This window comes from Ruditapes philippinarum, unplaced genomic scaffold (assembly GCF_026571515.1).
Source record: "Ruditapes philippinarum isolate M1 unplaced genomic scaffold, ASM2657151v2 ctg2106_1_1_1_1, whole genome shotgun sequence".
In the NCBI taxonomy this organism is placed as follows: Eukaryota; Metazoa; Mollusca; class Bivalvia; order Venerida; family Veneridae; genus Ruditapes; species Ruditapes philippinarum.
Genome location: NW_026854426.1, coordinates 29,608 through 51,681, shown reverse-complemented (window position 1 = coordinate 51,681; position 22,074 = coordinate 29,608). Strand labels below are relative to the sequence as shown.

Here is a 22,074-nt window from a genome sequence, read left to right as displayed (position 1 = left end):
AATCAGCATGACTTTTTGGAAATTAAAAAAATCTATGAATTCTTCCCTGATAGCAGAAATGTATATACAAAGGTTACAATGATTTTACTGATTTATGAATATGATGTTTGTGATGATCTGGACATAGAGCCTGCACATTCAATTGAATGAGTATTTCTTCAACAACCTGCAAAATAACAGTAAATTATGCTTAGTATATTAAAATTAATATCAATGTCAATGAATAAAACTGCATAATCTATGTAAACACGACAGATCACTCCTTTTCGAGACTTTCGTACGTGTAAACTTCAGTGTGGCAACTATTAAAAGCTGCTTCGTACTGTTATATTTTATTTTTCTAGTCCTGAGGAATCATTGATCAATTTCAGCACGTCAGCGTTGAAGATTGAATACCACTTAAGTCAGTACAAGAGGTCGTGAAGGATGTTGTACTTTTATATTATTTAAAATTAAACCGAGTCTGTAAATTCTGTTGTTTCATTGCATCCGAGACATAACCAATTTTAGAGATTGTTAGTTTAAGTGTTTTGGTAAAGACGTTCTTGTACTCCGTACTATTCGTAATCGAATTATAGCATATTTGGCTACAAAGCTCACGTAAATACACATGTATCTTATTTCTATATCATAGTTTGTAGTCACGTATCAGAGTTAAATCACAGTGCGTTAACTGGAGTGCTATTAGTTACCCGCACTCAGTGTCTCTGTCTAGAGCATGCTCATTGATCGGTTCATTTTTTCTAGGGTTTGCTTATTGCGACGGCATGGAAAAAGATAACAATAGAATGCTCGTATATTGGTTTCAGTCTTCTGGGCATTAATAAAGTGACAAAAGGGAAGGTGTTTTCATTTTTGCCTATGATTATGATACAAAAGTGATAACAGGGCAGGTATTTTCATTTTGCCTATGGTACAAAAGAGAAAGAACATCAAAACACTCGGCAGTCTGATTCATATACCTGGCCCCATCGTACAAATCAGATAGCCCGTGTTTCAATGCTCTTTCTTTTACATAAACGCTCAATGAATTGGTTATTGAAATAGATTTAGTTTGTTATCAACAAATCTAAAAGAAAATGACAATTGATTTACTATTTATTTGTGTCAGACCATTTTATTTGTGTTTTCTTACAAAAAATAACTATGATTAGGTGAACTACACTACAACAGAAAACTTACATGAGTTTGAGAAATAAACAACAATGTTGCAAGTGCTCTAACGTCATCTTGGTCATCTTACATGTAGATCTACCCCTATTGCTTCCAGTTCTTTATGTGCTTTCTGTAGAGTCTACAAAATGTATAAACAAGTATGATGTTTATTATGTTTTTTTTTCAATTAGATCTATTTCTTTTCCGCTACCATGTACTTTGTGATCGAAATCCTGTGCAATACACCAGTGCAGTAACGGCGTGATGCAATTTTCCTTATAGCTGAATCAACCTAAATGCTTACAACGCGGATTAAAAGTTTATGAACATTAATCGGTTGTGACGTCATATTATTATCTCAATTTGACGTCACAAGTGCTTGTACATGTATTTACACAAGGTCGAGGAATCACAAAGGACAACTTTGCTTATGTCAAAACCCGCCACGGCACAAATGAATGCTGCTAAGTAAGAATTTACAAAAACAGCATATAAAAGCAGTGAACAACACAGGGAAGAAGGCAACGCCCGTTCACAAAGAGATTAAACGGACATCACTGAATTCATGAATTTTCTTTTAAATCACAATCCATTTAATGAAACATCTAGTTCATTGAGGCACATAGAAACAGGTGTGACTGTCGATGAAAGGGTGAATTGAGATAATACAAAACAAATAATATTCCGAAAGACATGTTGAAGGTTATTAATTCAAAAAGTTAAAACAAGCTGTCACTATGAATGAAAAGTCTTCAGCGAGCCAACTTTGTAGTATTCTATCTGCTTTGTTTAACAACACAGGTTTTCCTAGAGAGGCTAACAAAGCTGCACTTACTAACGCATTGTGGAATTTTGAAAATTTTACAAATCTGGTACGATTCGATGACATTGCCTCCGAAATTGTACATGTACTTGACGGCGACTCACTTCTTCAGAAGATTTCTTGGGTAAAATGTTCAAGAATTGAAAATGTCTCGAGCAATATTATTCCTATATCTCTAAAGGGCATGTCAATCCTACAGTCGTTTTTGACCGTTACATGAACCATTCTATAAAAGATGTTGCTCATATTAGGCTTATGAAAGACGAAGTCTGTACAAAGGATATTACTCATGTTAGGCGTATGAAAGACGAAGCCGGTACAAATGTTGTGTTCGGTTATAACACACCACTGAAAATGATTTTGTTTGTTTCTTTGTTTCATTTTACGCCTTTCTCCAACAGTATTTCAGTCATATAGGCGGATAGTTTCCTAACCATCGTTCCTGAAGAGTTACACTAGTACTTGACTACTTTCCTCCGCGCTAAACTACCAAAGCATCTTCCGGGGATCGAACCCACGCCGGAGAGGTACCTGGATTAGAAGTCATTGACTCTAACCCCTTGGCCACGGAGGCGGTCTATGAAAAAGATGTGTTTCTGAGAAATGAGGAGACAAACACAACTTCATTTTTTTTATCTTGGTAATTATTTGGAACAAAAAGGCATTATTATACGCAATTCACCTTCTGATGCAGACTTTCTGATTATTCAAACAGCTGTTGAATATTCTAAAACGAAAACAACGTATGTTATTGGTGAAGACACAGATTTGCTTGTCCTGGTATTGTTTCATGTCTCGTCAGATTCGAAGAATGTTTATTTCAGATCAGGCAACAATTCGATTCGTCTGAAAACCCAAAAGGTTTGGCATATACAAAACAAACAAAATGTGATTGGAATATAAATTTGTAATCTCCTACCATTACTGCATGCTTTCTCTGGTTGCGACAGTACTTCACGAATACACAACATCAGCAAACCGGCATGTCTTATTATAATGTGTAAAAATGAAGTGTTGCTGTAAAATGCTGCAATATTTCATTCTTCAACTAACAAAGACGAAATTGTTAGAGCTGGTGAAAATGCCATGAAGATTTTATATGATGGAGCTAGGGAGATAAATTTGAACATACTTAGATTTCACAAATTTGCAATCAAACCCATGTCAAGTTGATCTATTATTCAAGTTCAAATCCTTCCACCTACGTCTGATGCTGCGGCGCAACACTCTATACCGTCATATTTTCAAACACAAGCTTGGATTGTAAATGATAAGTTAGATCCAAATGAATTGGGACAAAATCTACACAACCCGCTCCTCCAGATTTTCTTTTAAATATCATCAGATACAATTGTAAAAAAAATGCGACTCTAAGAGATGTACCTGTCACGAACTTGATCTCAAATGTTCGGCTGGATGTGGAGAATGTCATGGTATTAGCTGTTCAAACTGTCGGTCTATTTCAGATATTGATTTTGCAGACATGGACGACTAGATCTTGTTTCGGCATAATGCTCTAAGAACTGAGTTATCAATTTTTACCTGTTTGTATCTGTTTTGTATTGAAATGTATTCATATTTTGTGTTGTTATTGGCAATGTAATGCATCTGGCATCTTGTTTGTACATAAGCAATAAGGGTTTCACTGTAAGTTATTCAGACAAATATGTTCTATACATTGAACAGTCTTATATGCCTCTTGAAGTAAATAAATGTAGTTTGTAATAAAAACAAAAGATTTATAATAATACACTGTTTGCTTGCCATATGGAGTAGTTTTTAAATATGGTAGCTATACTCTTTTATCGAGTGCCAAATTATACTTAAATTTGTGCACAATATTTACACTTAGTCTGGTGTCTATTACAGAACAATTAACTAGTACTAGCACCAAACTATGCGTTATAACTTAAATGTAGTAAAATGTATGAATCAATCTAACTCCAAAGGTACAATACATACTTATCAATGCTGTTTTATATTTGTTTGTGTTGCGACAAAATGTTTTTTTTCCTCTAATTGTCAATGTCAAAGTTCATCTTTAGTAAATTAGAAAGTATTACTTTGATGTCTGAAATACAGAACGATAATTTAAAATTTATAGAAACTTGTGGTCTCATGTATTGTAGACTGTCATGTGTTAGTTCAAACACGACAATAACCCTACCATATACTAAAGTGATTTAGGTGTATACATCGATATGACAACTATGTAGGTTAACCTGTAGATACATGTTCTTTATATCAATGCAGTGTTGCTTGCCAAATTAGGTAGCTCTTCAGTGCATTAGTAATAGTTTTATTCCGTGTGTAATGTCAAATTTCAACAAATGACACTTAAATGTATATACTACAATTTCTCCATAGTATTTTTCATCTATAGTTTTTGGTAATTGTTACTCGCTCTTAATTATACTTACATGTTGTTATTCTTTTTTTACTTTAAACAAAAAAAAAATTGTTCAAAATGCGTTGGACATGTTGGATGTTCAGAATGTTAGCTTGACAAAAGTGTACCTGAATTATTTAACATTTATCTAAAAACATAATTTACAATACGCATGTATGTCCATTTTAATTCATATGAATACAGCGGACATAATTTACAAAATGTTTCTTCATGCATAAATATGTCATTATGTTTTGTTTTACTGTATATATATGCATGGAATGGATGATTTGCTGCTTACATATCTCAATTTGACTGGTTAAAATGTGGGTGGGATTTGTCATAAAATTGCCTATCAAATGTTTTTTTTTAAATTCTAAACACATATATTTTGTATCAACATGGATGGAAATTTGATTGTATGAAGTTTGCATGCAATAATATGTTTAACTTATATATGGAAGTGTTTTTAGTATCATCGGACATTAACAGATACACCGATTTTATAACTGAAATTTAAGGGTGTCAACTTGAAAGCTAGAGTTATCACACTTCCCGTTCAGCAAAAGAGTGCAACTTTTTTCCTAATATCAAGCAGATATGATACTATCATAAAATACCCAAACAAACAGTTTTTCAATTAGTTCTAGGTTAGCTTATATATATGTATGAGTCATTTATGTAAATAACTTACCTCATCAGTGTCAGATGACCTTAAAGCCCTGCCCAGTCGACCATATTCCTCCCCAACCTTGTTCAAAGGACCAGCTTTAATAGAAAAATCGAACTGTTTGTCAATAAAGGAGGACATTTATTAAATCAGCCAAAAAAAAGAGAGTAAAAAATAGTATTTTGATATATATTTCGTAGGCCTTTGTGCTGTATGGGATCTACACAGGTTGGAAAGTGATTATGTTCACACTTTCGTTTTTACATTGAAATGTAACGGCTAAATCTTTAGTTTGGATTAACATTATTTATACTATAACATAGTAGTTAAGTGAGCATATATATTTTTATGTTAGCTAGCATCATTACTTTTGTTTGAATCTTGGAAAGTTTTCTTTGTTTTGTTTTAAAACGTACTAATTAAGTCTTTTTACATAAATAAACAATACTACGCGCATTTAAGATTTTGACTGGAAACAAACACTTATAAAGGACATCATCTGTTTAATTTAATTAATGCACATTCTCTGTTGAGTTTATGTAATTGATCAGTCTGTACAATACGAGTTTTCAACATCAAGTTAAATCTTGTTTAGATCATACGGAGGAACAACCTGTAGAGCAATATTGAACCAGACAAGTATAGATTGTAAATATTGAATAGTTGTTGTAATAGAATAAACTGACATTTTAATTTTATTCATAGATAAGATTAATATATTCTTTTTATTTCATATACTTGATAAACATGTATTTATGACTTACCCTGTGCTAGTCCAATTACTAACAACGCTATAAGTATAAGAACTACTTTCATGTTGATGCCAGAATGAAAATAATATCGCGTCTGCACGATTTTAAATACACAAACATGATGTCAAAATATAGGCATTTGTACAACCATTTGAAAAATACTTTTAAATCTAGAAAACAAACAGTAAATGTAGACTACTATGAAGCTACGATGATGCCATGGATTGACCAATTTTTAACTAAAACTGTGGTATTATTTTATGTAATTGTTATGTTTTAATAACAAAGCAAATCAACATGAATACGAGATAAATCAAAATAACCCGCTCGATTAAAATTAGGAGAAAGTGAAACATGACCGAAAAATACATTTTCAATTCTAATGACAATATGATTAATATATATGTCTAAATTTTAGATACAATGAAAAAATAGAATTAGATGAAAATGCTAATTGTATCATTACGTCAGGGAAAACAGGAATTGTATAGCTTGCACAAGAACAGATACATGAGCTTTAGACTTTAATAAAGAATAATGGTTGTTGTCTTGTAACAATGTTTCTTATTAAAAATGCTCTCATTTTAAAGTCTATATTGGAAAACGAGATTATGGAAAGACCATGTCTTCCATTGGTATTAAACCAAAACATCTTTGTTCAGTTGGATGTCTGGTAGTTGTTACTTACAAATGTTTGTTTAACGTCGGAACAACTAGAATCATAACTTAAAGACGTTAGATATTGAATCATTCTGCTGCGGCAATCTTATATGATTTTTTTTAAAAAGACGCACAATTGATCCTTGGAATCACACGATTTAATTTACATGTCCTCAATGAAAATAAAAGTACATAAAAAATGCACATACATCAGCCTTACACTTCAGGACCTATTTTAAATCTCTTGCTTGTTGCAAAATATTTTTATTTACATTTACTTCAAATGGAAACAAAACTGATCAGTAGAGGGGTGTGTCATAATCGAGGGCTTTACAGAGACTACCAGGCTAAAATTATATCATGCGTAAACGCGTTGTCCCCACCTAAAGGGGAAATGTTTTGCATTTGGACAAAATGCATCAATGAAAAAGCTATTGCATTGCATTGTCATAAAACATCCGATTTTTTCAATCTATCCATTTATTTTTATTTAGAAATTTTAAAACATTCGTTTTGAAGGTATATACATTTGTATCTTTTAAAGTTTTTAAAATTTTCTTTTGAGATGATTTGAATAGTGCTGTGCGGACATTGTTCTGGCTTTAAAAACTTTAATAGCCGAATTTTATATACTAAAGACAGATCACATGTGTGCTTTATATTTTCGTTAGGTTTTGTAACGTGTCTGATGTCTTATATAATCAGTTCATGCGCAAATTTAATGTTTTATTGTTGGTCCTTTGCTTATTTAAAGTTTATATATCGTTTATTCGGGATATAATCAGTTAATGTCAAACCATAACATGTACCAGCGGGTCATTTTACGCGTGCTTAAAACCTTGCTTGTTAGATATAAGAAGGCCATCATGTTAGATAACCTTGTCACGATTTCAAACGATCAACAAAACATAGGCACGTTTTCCTTTCTTTAATTTTTACAAGTTTAAAGAGTAATGTCTTTGTCCTTAGACACTGATTTGTTTGGTGAAAGACTCAACGTCTATGAATTATGTCATATAAATTATATCACATTTAATAGACTTGTGTATATGTATAGGATATCGACCGAGAACAAGGTCCTTCCGGTGCGCGAGACCGATCCAACTTACAAAGCGTCAAATATTGGCTTGCTTGAGTAATTATTAATCAGAAGCATTTGAGGTAATTCAAAAAGATTACTTTTTAACACAGCGAGTATGCGAGGTATGATCAAAAAGTTCTCGGCCAGATATACTTCTAGCCACTACACTGACATTTACACACAATACGTCGATTGAAGATTACTGACCGAGTAAAACGCGGTTTTAGACAGATTAAAAAAGATAAAACACGCTTTGATAAGTAGAGGGGTGTGTCATTTAGACAAAATGGACAAATTTGAAATCAGAGCCGTCATTCACTACCTCTGTAAGAAAGGGATGTCTCCCAAGGAAATCCATGAAGACTTCATGTAAAACGGGCTGCTGAATTTAAGACGGGCAAGGCAGGGAGGTTGGAGTTGATGAGCGGCCTGGGCGGCCAAAAGAGGCCACCAACGATGAAACTGCCGAAGACGTGCACGATCTGGTCATGTGCAACAGAAGGCGAGACCTGCGAAGCATTGCTAGGGAAGTGGGTATAAGCTTTGGTTCAGCTCAGGCAATTCTGATTGATGTCTATGTCATGTCAAAGTTTTCCGCTAGATGGGTCCCCAGACAGTTGACTGACGACCAGAAACAGACCAGGCTTAACATTTCAAGATATATCTTGTCTCGCTACAAGGATGAACCTAATCTTTTTTACCGGATCGTATTTCAGGATGAAGCATGGGTCCATCACTTTGATTCAGAATAAAAAAAAACAGAACATGCAGTGGAAACACCCTGGCTCATCCCATCCAAAGAAATTCAAGAGGATGCGGTCAATAACGAAAGATAAAAATGGGCCAGTTACATTCAATTGATATACAAGATGAATTTCAAAATTGTTTCTGATTTTACAGAAAGCCAGTATTGGAGGTACAGATTTATTTTTCAGCTGGATCTCGGTTATCCTAAACGTTTAAAAGGCTGGTACCGGAGTGTTCAGGCTGCTCTCCAAGAGTACAATGGTGAAATCAGAGTATTAAAAGTAATCATTATAATTTTAATCTGTTTCAACTCATAACTATAACATCTATTTAATAAATTGTTTATATGCAATTAGTTATTGAATTATAACAGTTTACAAAACATAAAATTGATATTGTATTTTTCATGTTTTGACTGTTGTGCTATTGAATGCTATTTTGTTACACATATTATTCTTTTTTGATATGCATGAACATCGTATATCATCGAAATTCAAATGTAACATTGTAGAAATGGCTCTTGCAGCAACGACCGTTCTATATGCATATATATCTCTATCTTTTGTTACTATTACAAACTTGTGAATAGTTGGAAATTGTCGCATTTGCCCTGTGAGCTTATAACACTTGTAAAAGTCATTATAGAAAAAACGACCAAGAATTAATGAAACACTGATTTTTACAGAGTATTTTATAGAATTCAATCTATATGTTTTTTCATATTCATATTTTAAATCAAGTTATAGATGCAAAATTATTTAAGGTTTAAGGTCCGATCTGGAGGCTGCTATACGTATTAGAAGACAATCATACTTTTTTTAAGGGAGGAAATTAAGTGATATTGTAGAATCTAATTTATAAATTAATTATTTAAAATGGTAAAGTATGTAATTTGCAATTTTGTGCAGAAACAAAACGTACGTTAACTAACATAAGTCTTTATAGCGCCAATTAAGCGTTATAGAAAATTTAAAAAATTGATTTATTTATTACTTTATTTATAAAGTATTTCTAATCATATAAACGCTGGCTCCAAATAGCAATCGTATCAGTTTTTTACACCCATACTTGGTTGCTGGAACATGCAGGAATTTATTGTTAAATTTTAAAGTTTTGAAAGTCTTTAATGGTTAATAGTTCATTAATTTGACTTCACTAAGGTTAGACCTAAATAGTTTAAAAGCCATACTAGATATACAGGACATACAAAAAAATCGTAATGGTTGAAATAAATGATATAAAATACTGGTCCTTGTGAAGTTGTTATATAGATTTGTTATAAAGTTTGAAACAGTAAATATCAATCAGCAATTGTTATGTAAAATAACCTAAATGTACTTCATATTTTCAGTTATTTTAGATACAATTACTGGTACAAAAAGATCGATTACAGAGAAGCTAAAGCAGGACCCTGGCTTGGTTGTGGACGTGTGGAGCCTAAATGAAGACGCTAGCTATAAAATATAAAAGTCATGATAGTCCATCCTGCATTTATAAAATATTTCAATTTGCTTTCAATTTCGTAACATGCACGTTACTTAGTCACTCTCAGAAAATTATGCTAGTGAATGATACGGATCACATTTCAGACACTCAGTGAATGTAAGATGATAAATCATGTATATATACATGTATGTATGTGTTAATTTGTATTTTCAAGCAAAAATGTATCATAGAAAGCAAGTGTAAATTGCGTACCAAACATTTGCAAGAAATGACTTTTAAGGCTTTTGTGTACTTTTGTAAAGAAAAGAATTTAGAAAAGCCACTTTTTAGCTCATCAAAATGTTTGGTCGTCCGTAGGTTTGCATCAATATTCGTCTTCTTTCGCTTTTTATGGATGACAAAAACGTGCCGCATTAAAGGTTCCATAATAACCGCCTTATGAACACATCCCCGGATGTTTCTTAATTCAAAATTTCAATTTTTTCATGTTTAAATGTTGGATTCTGCTTAAGCAGGGGCGCGATGGTAGCTCACTTAAACCGAGCCTGCAATGTTTTCAATTTTACCGTTTTGTGCGTTCTTTATGGTCCAACACACTATGACGTACTGGCTGGTCAACGCTCTCTGAACGTTTCAATGGTTCAATTTTTGAACGTTCTCGAATGAGATTGACACATCTAGCGTGTGATTAACGTGCGTCTAACACATTACTAGCGTGTGTCTAACGCACGAGAAGCGTGTAACAGCGACCAAGTAAGATATGTTTGAAACCCATAAGTTTGTGCTAACGTACCACTGGCGCGGGACAAACGTTTTGTCAACACCTGACGAGCGTTGCGAACGTGTGACTAACCGTATTGTTCCGCTGTCCTGGTCCCCTACGACTTCGTTCGCTGAACAATAGACAACAGTAACCAATAAATTGATGGTTACCGTTGTCAACTGTTCTGCGAATGCAGTCGTAGGAAACCAGGAGAGTGGAACAGTACGATGTATGTTTTGTACTTTCGTTTTCGACAAAATGGCCGGCCATCAAGATTTTACAAGAATTTTGCAAGATTTTAACAAATTGGAGTGTCGGAGTTATGATACAATACTTATTATGTTTTTCCGCATTTATATTTCCAACGCAAGTTGTGATTTGAACCAAAATGAAGAGGTAATAATAATAATAAAAAAGTAATAATAATAATTAAATAATTTTGTGCATTATTCTCTGGCAAGTATGTGAAATTCATATAAAATGAATTAAACAAATATTCCAAAATAAACGACAGAAATAGTCCGTGGAAGAATAATTCTCCAGACAATAACCTACTAACAAAGTCTGCAACACATACGCCAAACTTTTGAACAAGCTCGATTCGATGCATACTGTAGATGCATATGTCGGTTTGTATACTGGTTGATATGCTATGATATAAATGCTGTTTCAGGTAGTCGGTTTTCAAAGTATATAAGTATAATAAGATAAAATAACAATTTTTAGATTATAACTTTTTTTATTAAGACAATAAGTGTCTATGTCATCAACGGCACATCCTACCGGAACATGCTAGATTAAAGCTTTCAGTATCCGATAGTCATTAACTGGTTGATGGCAAAAACACTTATACAATGAATATGTCGTTAATGTTAAAATGAAAATAATTACCTTATACGTGAATTACATATTGAACAAGAGATTATTAGCAAATATCATTTAGCAAACACATTAACAAATTTCGCTATGAATTACATAGTCTAAGACCTAATCAATTACATAGACCTTATAAATATTGGAATTTCAGAAAATGATTATACGAATGCTTCTCTGGTAATAGAAATATTTACACATATATTTACTTAATTTTATGAATATGATATCTGAGATGATCTGGAAATAGAACCTCCTCATACAATTGAATGACTACTTCTTAGAACAACCTGAAAAAAAATTACAATAATCTTTGTTATTATGAAATAAATTACAAACAATATTAAAGTTAATGAATAAAACTTTACAATCTATGTAAACATAACTTATCACCCCTTTTCTAGATTTATGTACTTCATATCAGCATGTGGGTGTTAAGTTCCATGTGGCAACTGTAAAAAGTTGCTAGTGCTGTTATATTTTTCTGATCCATAGAGATCATTGATTCCAGCACGCTAGTGTTAAAGATTGAATACCGCTTAGATCGTTGCCAGGGATCCTTAGAGATGTCGCACTCTTACATTATATCTCATGAACAGACGAGATCAAACCTAGTCTGCACATAATATTATTGTTTCATTGCTTCCGAGGGATCACCTCTTTTTGTAATGGTTGGTTTAATTGCTTGGTTAAACGGTCTTGTACTCTTATTCCTAATCATAACCATGTATGTCTAGAAATGGTTTACAAACGCTCATTTAATTGGTCAATGAAATAGATATGTATATTGTCAATCAAATTTAGCGTAATGATAATAGATTTACATTTAATTTGTGTCATATCATTGCATTTGTATTTTCTTGCCAAACAATTTATGTATTTTTTAAGCGAACTTTTATGCAACCGAGTACTTACATGAGTTCAAGAAATAAACAACAATGTAACAGGTGCTCTACTGTTTTGGATGTCAGATAATGATGACATCTCACTCTACTGGTTCCGGAACTTTAGGTGCCTGTAGTAAAGTACAAAATAAAATGTCTAAACCAGTATGCTATTTATTTATTTAATTCATTCATTTTCATTGCCACGTTTTATGATTGAAATCATATGCAATATGTTACAAGTAAGCCTTATCAGTGAATCCATTTAACGATGATTACGTAACACTTTATGAACATGAACCGCTTGTAACATCACATTATTTCACTTTGGCATCAACAGTGTTTATGTGCTTTCCTTGGGCATTCAAGCAAGTACTGCATAATTGTCAAACTAAGCGTGAAATTTGGAAATGAAATATAACATTGCGCTGAATCAATTTAATAAAACTTAGAGATCACCGTACATTTATATTTGTAAAAGAAATCTAAGATCAATGCAGAGATGAAATCTTGCACATAAAAATGAGTCACATATGTAAAGAAGTTACCTCATCATTTTGAGATAACCATCCTTAAGCCCTGCCCAGTCGACCATACTCCTCTCCAACGTTGTTCAAAGGACCAGCTTTAATACAAAAATCGCATTGTTTGTCAATAAATGAGAAATTTATTCAATCAGTCAAAAGAAAAAAGAGTAAAAAATACAGAATACAATTTTGTTATTTTTTGTAGGTCTTTGTGCTGTAGGGAATCTTCGCCGCCTGACAAGTGGTTATGTTCAGTTTTTCGGTTTAAATTGAAACGTGATTTTGGATTAACATAATTTATAATCTATTCTATGGCATAGTATTTTAGTGAGCATTTATATTTCTATTTTAGAATCATTGCGTGTGTTTTACACTTGGAATATTCTATTATTCTTTTAGTTTAGAACGTAATAATAAAGTATTTTTACATAAATTAACTACATTTCACAAATTTAAGATTTTGGTTAAAAACAAACGCTTATAGGTTACATCATCTGTTTCTTTTACTTAATGCACATTCGTTGTTGAATTATGTATTGAATCTGACCTGTTTTGAACTGTAAAATACAAGATTTCAACATCAAGTAAATTCCTGCTCAGATATAACATAGATGAACATCCTCTACAGCAATATTGAACCAGGATGGTAAATATTGAACAATTGTTCTAATAAAATAAACTGCTTTTACTTCCATTCATTAATATAAGATTAATATAATCATTTTATTTCAAATGTTGTATATTTTTATCACTTACCCTCAGCTCGGCCAATTACCAACAACGCTATAAGTATAAGAACTACTTTCATGTCGATGCCAGAATGAAAATAATATCTCGTCTGAACGATTTTAAATACAAAAACATGATGTCAAAATATAGGCACTTGTACAACCATTTCAAAAATTCTTTTAAATCTAGAAAAAAATCTGAAATGCGGACTACTATGAAACTATGATGATGCCATACGGAAATTTGCTTTAAATAGTGAAATATAAGAGATATCATGAACCGTTTCCTGACATCACACATGGATTTACCCGTTTTTTTAACGAAAACTGTGGTATTGATGTTTTTTTCTCTTTTGTATCATAGGCAAACATAAAAACACGTTCCCTGTTGTCACAATATGAAACCACGGGAAAAAGTAACCAATGAACGAGCATCTGAATAAGATACTTCGTCCACACTTGTTCGTTAACACTCTAGCGGTCACATTTTTGCCTCAATCATCATCAAACTTGGTCAGGATGTTTATCCAGGTAATAGCTCGAATGAGTTCGAACATGGGTCATCTCAGATGTAAAACTAGGTCACCGGAGCTAAAAATAGAAAAACTTTGTTAACACTCTAGCGGTCACATTGTTGCCTCAATCATCATCAAACTTGGTCAGGATACTTATATAGGTAATAGCTCGGATGAGTTAGAAAATAGGTCATCTCGAATGAAAAACTAGGTCACAGGAGCTAAAAATAGAAAAACCTTGTCAACACTCAAGCGGTCACATTTTTGACTCAATCATCATAAAACGTTGTCAGGATGCTTACCTAGGTAACAGCTCGGATGAGTTCGAACATGGGTCATCTCAGATGTAAAATTAGGTCACAGAAGCTAAAAATTAAAAAAAAAAACCTTGTTAACACGCTAGTGGTCACAGTTTTGACTCAATCATCATCAAACTTTGTCAGGATGCTTGTCTATGTAATAGCGCAGATGTGTTAGAACATAGGTCATCTCGGATAGAAAACTAGGTCACAGAAGCTTTAAAATAGAAATATCTTGTTAACACTCAAGTGGCTACTGTTTTGATCCAAATATCCTGGAAATTGGTCTGAAAGTTTGTTTTGATGATTTCTAGGTCAACTTTGAATATGGGTCACCTGAGGTCAAAAACTAGGTCACACCGCCCAAATATGGAAAAACCTTGTTAACACTCTAGTGGTCACATTTTTGACTCAATTATCATTAGACTTGATCAGGATGCTTGTCTAGGTAATTGCTCGGATGAGTTCGAACATGGGTCATCTCGGATGAAAGACTAGGTCACAGGACCTAAAAATAGGAAAATCTTGTTAACACTCTAGTGACTACTGTTTTTATCCAAATATCCTGCAAATTGGTCAGAAAGTTTGTTTTGATAATTTCTAGGTCAAGTTTGACATGGGTCATCTTGGAGGAAAAACTAGGTCACAGGAGCTAAAAATAGAAAAACCTTGTCATCACTCTTGTGGTCATATTTTTACTAAATTATCATTAAACTTTGTCAGGATACTTGTCAAGGTAATTGCTCGGATAAGTTCGAATATGGGTTATCTCGGACGAAAAACTAGGTCACAAGAGTTAAAAATTGAAAAACCTTGTTTACACTCTAGTGGTCACATCTTTGACTCAATTGATAATTTCTAGGTCAAGTTGGAACATGGGTCATCTTGGATGAAAAACTAGGTCACAGGAGCTAAAAATAGAAAAACCTTGTCATCACTCAAGTGGTCACATTTTTGACTCAATTGTCATCAAACTTTGTCAGGATGCTTGTCTAGATAATTGCTCGGCTGAGTTTGAACATGGGTCATCTTGGATGAAAAAGTAGGTCACAGGAGCTAAAAATATAAAAATATTATTAACACTTTAGTGGCTACTGTTTTGAGCCAAGTATCCTGAAAATTGGTCTGAAAGTTTGTTTTGATAATTTCTAGGTCAAGTTCGAATATTGGTCACCTGGGGTCACACTGCTCAAATATGGATAATCCTTGTTAACACTCAAGTGGTTAACAAAATCACACTGTTCTCAAATTTTCTAATAAAAAAAGCTTTTCTGATGTACAACATGTCACAGAGCTTTAAGGGATTAGAATAAACGTCTAACTGAAATGATAGTGCCATGTTTGAATATCATATTCTTTTTATCATTATCTAATTTTATCTTCATAATAAATAACGTGTCCATGAGCCAGTATATAGTCGATCGTTTGTAAAACTTAACCGTTGAAAGAAGTTACCACTGAGGCAGTGTCACCTACTTCATTTGCTCCTCCTCTGTTGGAGTTCGGCTCCGCCTTAAATTGTCGCGAAAATTTAAAATGATGCTCCGTATGCTAGCATTTAGTCTTCATTGACGGGGCAGAAGGGAACCAGGACAACTTTGATCAATATCGCTTGTCGAATCATTAAATTACAAGTCACAAAATCTAAACCACGCCCACTATCAGAGAGGTGGTTCTCCCGCAACCTCGTTATGCTACGGCCAGTAAGGGGAGATCACTGCAGAACTAAAATCATTCGAACATTATGCAATTCATGCCAATATTTAAATGGATATGTTCTGGGCACATATTGCCTTGAATTCATTTTAAGTATACAAATCATTTAAATCTTACTTGTTATTCAATTTATTCTGCTTCGACTAGACGATTAAATCTTTGTCGCAACAGACAAACATTTTAGAATTTCAGACATGACATTACTTTGTGAATTTATGCATTAGGTTCTACTTTTTCACAAAAAATGTGCGACTTTATTATTTAACAACGAGCACATTCCAAGAACATGGAGAAAAAATTGATTCGTGCTTCGGATATTTAACTGTAATAGAGAACGATTCTCAATGCTCATTCACTGTTCAATGCTCATTCACTGTTCACATCATTTGGTGGCGTCTTTGATGTGCAGCATCAACATTTAACTTGTAAATATGCTTAATATATATACCACATATGCAATCAGTCATTCACAAATATCAGCCATACTAGGAATAAAGCATACACGCTTTATGTTTAAGGGATCCAGCAACACAGGACTACCGGCAAGGAGACCAGCAGGACACCAACGAAAACTGGACAGGGCACAAGGCAAAAACGGATGGGGTGATTAATTTAATAATACGTTATAAAACCTTTTGGAAAGTCTGTTTTCTTGTTAGTAAATGTTGCAGAAGACACTTGTTAGTATCGTTGCAGATGACACATATCGTTTGAGCATTTTTGTTGATAAAAGTGCGTTTTTATAACAAATGATAGTTGTCAGAAACAATTCTCAATTTCTAATGTCTGTGGGTTTAATAAGATATAAATAACAATAACAAAATTATAAATAAGATTTTAACACCTTTATTAAGACAAGAAGTGTCTTTGTCATCAACGGCACATCCTATAACGGAACATGCTAGATTAAAGCTTTAAGTATCCGATAGTCATTAACTGGTTGATGGCAAAAACGCTTATACAATGAATATGTGTTTGTAATGTAAAATGAAAATAATTATCTCCCACATGTTATACATGTTGTACAAAAGATTTTTAGCATATTCAGTAACAAATTTCGCTATGAATTACATAGACCTAATCAATATGACTTATTGGAAACGTACGAATTCTTCCCGGTACCAGAAATTTTTATACATATATTGCGATATTTACAGACTTATGAATATGATATCTGAGATGATCTGGAAATAGAGCCTCCTACTTCTTAGAACAACCTGAAAAATAACAGAAATTAATGTTTAATCAATTACTTATTATTATTAATATTAATGTTAATGAATAAAACTTCATAATACATATGTAAATACGACTTATCACTCCATTACGAGATTGTTTTTGTTCTTCATAACAGCAGGTGTAACGTTTCATGCCACAACTGTAAGAATTTGCTTGTCCAGTATTGATGTATTTTTCTGGTAATTCGAGATTACTGATTCCAGCACGTTATTGTTGAAGATTAAATGCCACTGAAGCCGGTGCAAGTAATCGTAAAAGATGTTATACTTTTATATTACCTTTAATGAACAGACTCAATGATACTGGCTCTGCAATTTTGAAATATTATTGTTGTTTCATTGCTTTTCGAGATTGTGAGTTTAAATGTTTTGATAAAAATGTTCTTGTACTTTTATTCATAATTATGATTGAATAATTATGGCTATATGCGAAAGTCGACTTTAAATGGCTCCCTCTGATTTACAAACGCTCATTTAATTACTCATTGAAACAGATTAAGTTTCTTGTCAATACATACAGAATTTACAATATAAACATTGAATTTGTCTTAACACGTTCCATTTGTATTTTCTTACAAAACATACTTAAAAAAAAGGAACTATCAAATCGTACAACCAAGCTACTTACATGAGTTTGGGAAATACACGACAATGTAGTGGGTGCTCTACTGTGGTGGGTGTCAGACAATGATGACATCTCATTCTACCTTTATTGGTTCCGGTTCTTTAGGTGTTTTCTGTAGTTTAAGTACAAAACGAGTCAAGGCCAGAATGTATAAATATGTATGAAATTTATTTATTTATTTCTTTTCTCTTACCATATACTTTAATTTGATATCATATGTAATATATCAGATTCAGTTTACTGAATTGAGAGTGATAACTCTAATTCACACATTTTTTGCAATAGCCTAATTATCTTCCTGCATATTTTAAATAATGAACCACCTAAACAAAGTTTAGTTCAAAGAATTTACATTACACTACAAAAATTGTGTATTTAAATAGTAACTGGTACTTCTTTAAGGTCGTGAATGAAGTATACAAAACATGGTATTTTTCCACAGTCGACACTTAAATTCTTAATTAAAAAAGGACTGGAAAATCAGCATCAATTATTTATAATAACATCTACAATGTAATATGTTTTTTTTGTTGTTGATATTTAAATATTTCCAAAGTCAGTGGCCAGTGGTCAATACAATTCTATATACTTTATTGTAATTTAGTAAAGAGAACGTTTTGAAGCAGTCACATTCTGTTCTACTCCTATATTAATGGGTGACCATGTGCTTGTTTGTTGAAAACAAAGTTATAACATTTATATTTAACAAGTGTCGGGGATCATTGATGCCAGCACTATTAAGTTTTGAGAAATGAGTACCGCTCAAGCCGGTGCTAGGGGGCGTGAGGGATGTTGCACTTATTCATTATCCCTCATGTACAGACTCAATCAAACCGAGTCTGCAATTCTTATGTAATTTTGTTGTGATTATTGCTTCCGAGGGATCACTTTGTTTCCAGATTTTTATCTATGTGTCGGAGTTATCTCTCCGACCAGTATTGCAAAAATACCTTGTAGTTGAATACTTTCAACGCTGATTGTGTTCGTTTAATAAAATAACCAGTTGTGACGTCAAATTACTAGTATCATTTCACTTTGACGTCACAAGTGTTTTACTTGTTCAGCGTGACGGTCAGTCTAAGAGTAATTGGAAATATAATATAATTTATGTATACCATTGTGCTGAATAAGGTTAGACATCATCATAACTTGAAAAGAAATCTAAGTTCAATTGAAAGAGTAAATTCTAGATATAAATATGAGTCATATATGTAAATATCTTACCTCATCAGTGTCAGATGACCTTAAAGCCCTGCCCAGTCGACCATACCCATCCCCAACGTTGTTCAAAGGACCAGCTTTAATACAAAATCGAATTGTTTGTTAATAATGTAGAACCTTTGTTTAATTAGTCTACAATGGCTGACAAGTGATAATGTTCAGTGTTCAGATTTTTGTTTTTACATGGAAATGTGATTGCTAAAACTTTAGTTTGGATAATCATAATTTATAATATTGCATAGTATGCATTTACAGGGAGACACAAGCAAACATTGTATTTCTTTGATTCGAATTCTATAAATGTCCTAGAAATAAATACAATATGCAGCCACAGGAAAAGAACTTTTCTCCTAATAAGGAATAAACTGATGGTTTTCCTCTTTGACTCACATGAGTCAGGTTAGAGCATTTAGATTTCACATCAGTTGCTACTATGAAAACGCCAAAGTACCTGTCAAATGAATGACTAAGACTTATTTCAATCTAACAATATCCACAATATCTGTTATTGTAATTTCCAGAGTATTTTTTCTAGTTACATGACTTGTTTTAAAACTACTTGGTGACTCTGTCGTGACTCTGTCGGCATTTTAATTTCGTTCAACATATAAAGATATAATTACGCTTCAAGCCCAAAATATCGAAATTCATGCTAGGACTTTTGGAAATGTTATTTTGGCATGATTTGAGTAAATTAAATCAATGTAATATTTTTGTCATTCATTTGCCTAGGTATCCCTAGGTATCCCTTGAAATGAGAATATATATTTCTATTTCATCATCATAATTTTTGACACTAGGTAGATTCTCTTTCTTTTGGTTTATAACGTATTAAGCAAGTCTTTTCACATAAATAAGCTGCATTACACTAATTGAATATTTTGGCTGGAAACAAACACTTATAGATGACATCATCTTTTCGTTCTGTTTTGAATTCATGTTATGGTTGAACTGTACATTATGAGTTTTCAACATCATGTTAAATCATAGATGTACAACCCCTACAGCAATATTGAACCAAACAAGTATTGATTGTAAATATTGAACAATTGTTGAAAAAAATGAACTGAACTTTCAATCTAATTCATTTATATTCAAGTTAATTGCATATATATTTATTTCATATAATGTTTATTTTTATCACTTACCCTCTGCTCGGCCAATTACCAACAACGCTATAAGTATAAGAACTACTTTCATGTCGATGCCAGAATGAAAATAATATCTCGTCTGCACGATTTTAAATACACAAACATGATGTCAAAATATAGGCACTTGTACAACCATTTCAAAAATTCTTTTAAATCTAGAAAAAAATCTGAAATGCGGACTACTATGAAACTATGATGATGTCATACGGAAATTTGCTTTAAGTGGTGAAATATAAGTGATATCATGAACCGTTTCCTGACACCACACATGGACTTGCCCATATTTAACTAAAACAGTGGTATTCTCTTAATATATATGTTCCAATGTATAATTACAAAATAAATTAACATCAATACAAGACATTAATCAAAATAACCCGTTCGATTTAATTTGTTATCCATAATTTGTTACACAGTAAAATATGGCCATGTACAATTTCAATTAAATAATTATGTTAATTATATCTGTCTGGATCTAAGTAAAATACCATGGAAACCACCACCACTACAAGATCCACTTGAAAATTGGATTGCCTATTTCTAACTTTTGATTTATGTAATCAATTTTCAGTCGAGATATGCTTGCTCTCTTACAATCTATACGGATGTGTACTCCTGTCTACTTTTGGCTTCAAATCCACTGTTTCTGAAACCCTACATGAACATTGCGTACACGTAGAATTCTCGATTCTTTAATTTCAAAATGTATGACAGTTAGCATTAATGGGTTCCGTATATAGTCAATGTTGCTGTCAGGGTAGATTGGCCTTCAAAATAACATATTGATTAAAAATGCTCTCATATTAATTTTATATTGGAAAACAAAAATATAGAAAGACCATTGAAGTAAACAATCTTGTATTGGTAACCAAAATCTGTTTTCTGTGTTCATCTGGAGTTTTCTAACTGTTACAAATGTTTGTAAATCGCCGAAATAACTAGATAAATAAATTCACGACGTTAGACATTGCATTATGTAGAGGTTGATACTTGGTTGCTGCTCGACATTATGCGATAATGGCCCGAAGATGTGCATAATGGCCTGAAAGCCGCAGGTCCGAAGGACATTATGGACTCGAGGGTCACTATCGCATAATGGCGAGCAGCAACCAAGTATCAACGTATTTTATATCTATATCCGAAATACGACATTTAGATATCGGCGCTAATCTTAGTTGTCACCCTTTCTTAGAAACGGACAGTTATCAACATGTGCCTCCGATTAACTTTGGAAACAAGACAAAACAAAACAAATATGAGACAATGGCTGTTTTTTATGAACTTTTGTGCCTTCAAGAACGGTTTCTGAGACTGATGTCTACCTCTATTTGCCATCGATCCAATCTTTTTCCCACCGTCAAACTGAAATCATTATTGGAAGTTCTAGGGGTCATGTTTTGTCTTCGGTAGAGTTATTGTATTCTTTTTTGAGTTTATAAATGTTTGATGTTTAGCTTTGTTGATTGCGATTGAATATGTCATCTAAACATAACATTTTGCTAAAAGTGACTACAGTTCATTTAACGTTAGTAACCATCTTGAAAGTCACTGGGATTGATAACGTCATTTTACACGTGCGTTGATTTACCCGCCCATTATGGAAACATAATGCCGGGTAGCAAGGCGGCCGATATTGCATAATGACTTAGACCTTGAAATTATTGCCTTGAAATACCCTAGATTTTGTTATTGTAAATAGTAACATAGGTATTGCGTACTGATACAGTATTTTTTCTAAATTACTGGGATTTGATAGCATGTCCTCCAAATATTTAAAACCAACGCAAATTGAAATAATAGATGAAGTTTCA

The 22,074-nt window shown here is 32.9% G+C and overlaps 3 long non-coding RNA genes across 3 annotated transcripts; all 3 read right to left on the bottom strand.

Annotated features, from left to right (window-relative positions):
• Nucleotides 1–6: 6 nt before the first annotated feature.
• LOC132740099 (uncharacterized) lies at nt 7–5,917 on the bottom strand. The gene is made up of 4 exons (XR_009627104.1): nt 5,802–5,917; nt 5,062–5,135; nt 1,183–1,294; nt 7–166 (listed from the first exon to the last, which is right to left on the bottom strand). It is a non-coding gene; the product is annotated as an uncharacterized LOC132740099 (long non-coding RNA).
• A 5,288-nt stretch (nt 5,918–11,205) lies between these two features.
• On the bottom strand, nt 11,206–13,637 carry LOC132740096 (uncharacterized). Its single transcript, XR_009627103.1, has 4 exons — nt 13,527–13,637; nt 12,792–12,868; nt 12,275–12,374; nt 11,206–11,649 (listed from the first exon to the last, which is right to left on the bottom strand). It is a non-coding gene; the product is annotated as an uncharacterized LOC132740096 (long non-coding RNA).
• Nucleotides 13,638–17,229: 3,592 nt separating this feature from the next.
• On the bottom strand, nt 17,230–20,408 carry LOC132740095 (uncharacterized). The gene is made up of 4 exons (XR_009627102.1): nt 20,261–20,408; nt 19,116–19,189; nt 17,895–18,003; nt 17,230–17,245 (listed from the first exon to the last, which is right to left on the bottom strand). It is a non-coding gene; the product is annotated as an uncharacterized LOC132740095 (long non-coding RNA).
• Nucleotides 20,409–22,074: the final 1,666 nt, after the last annotated feature.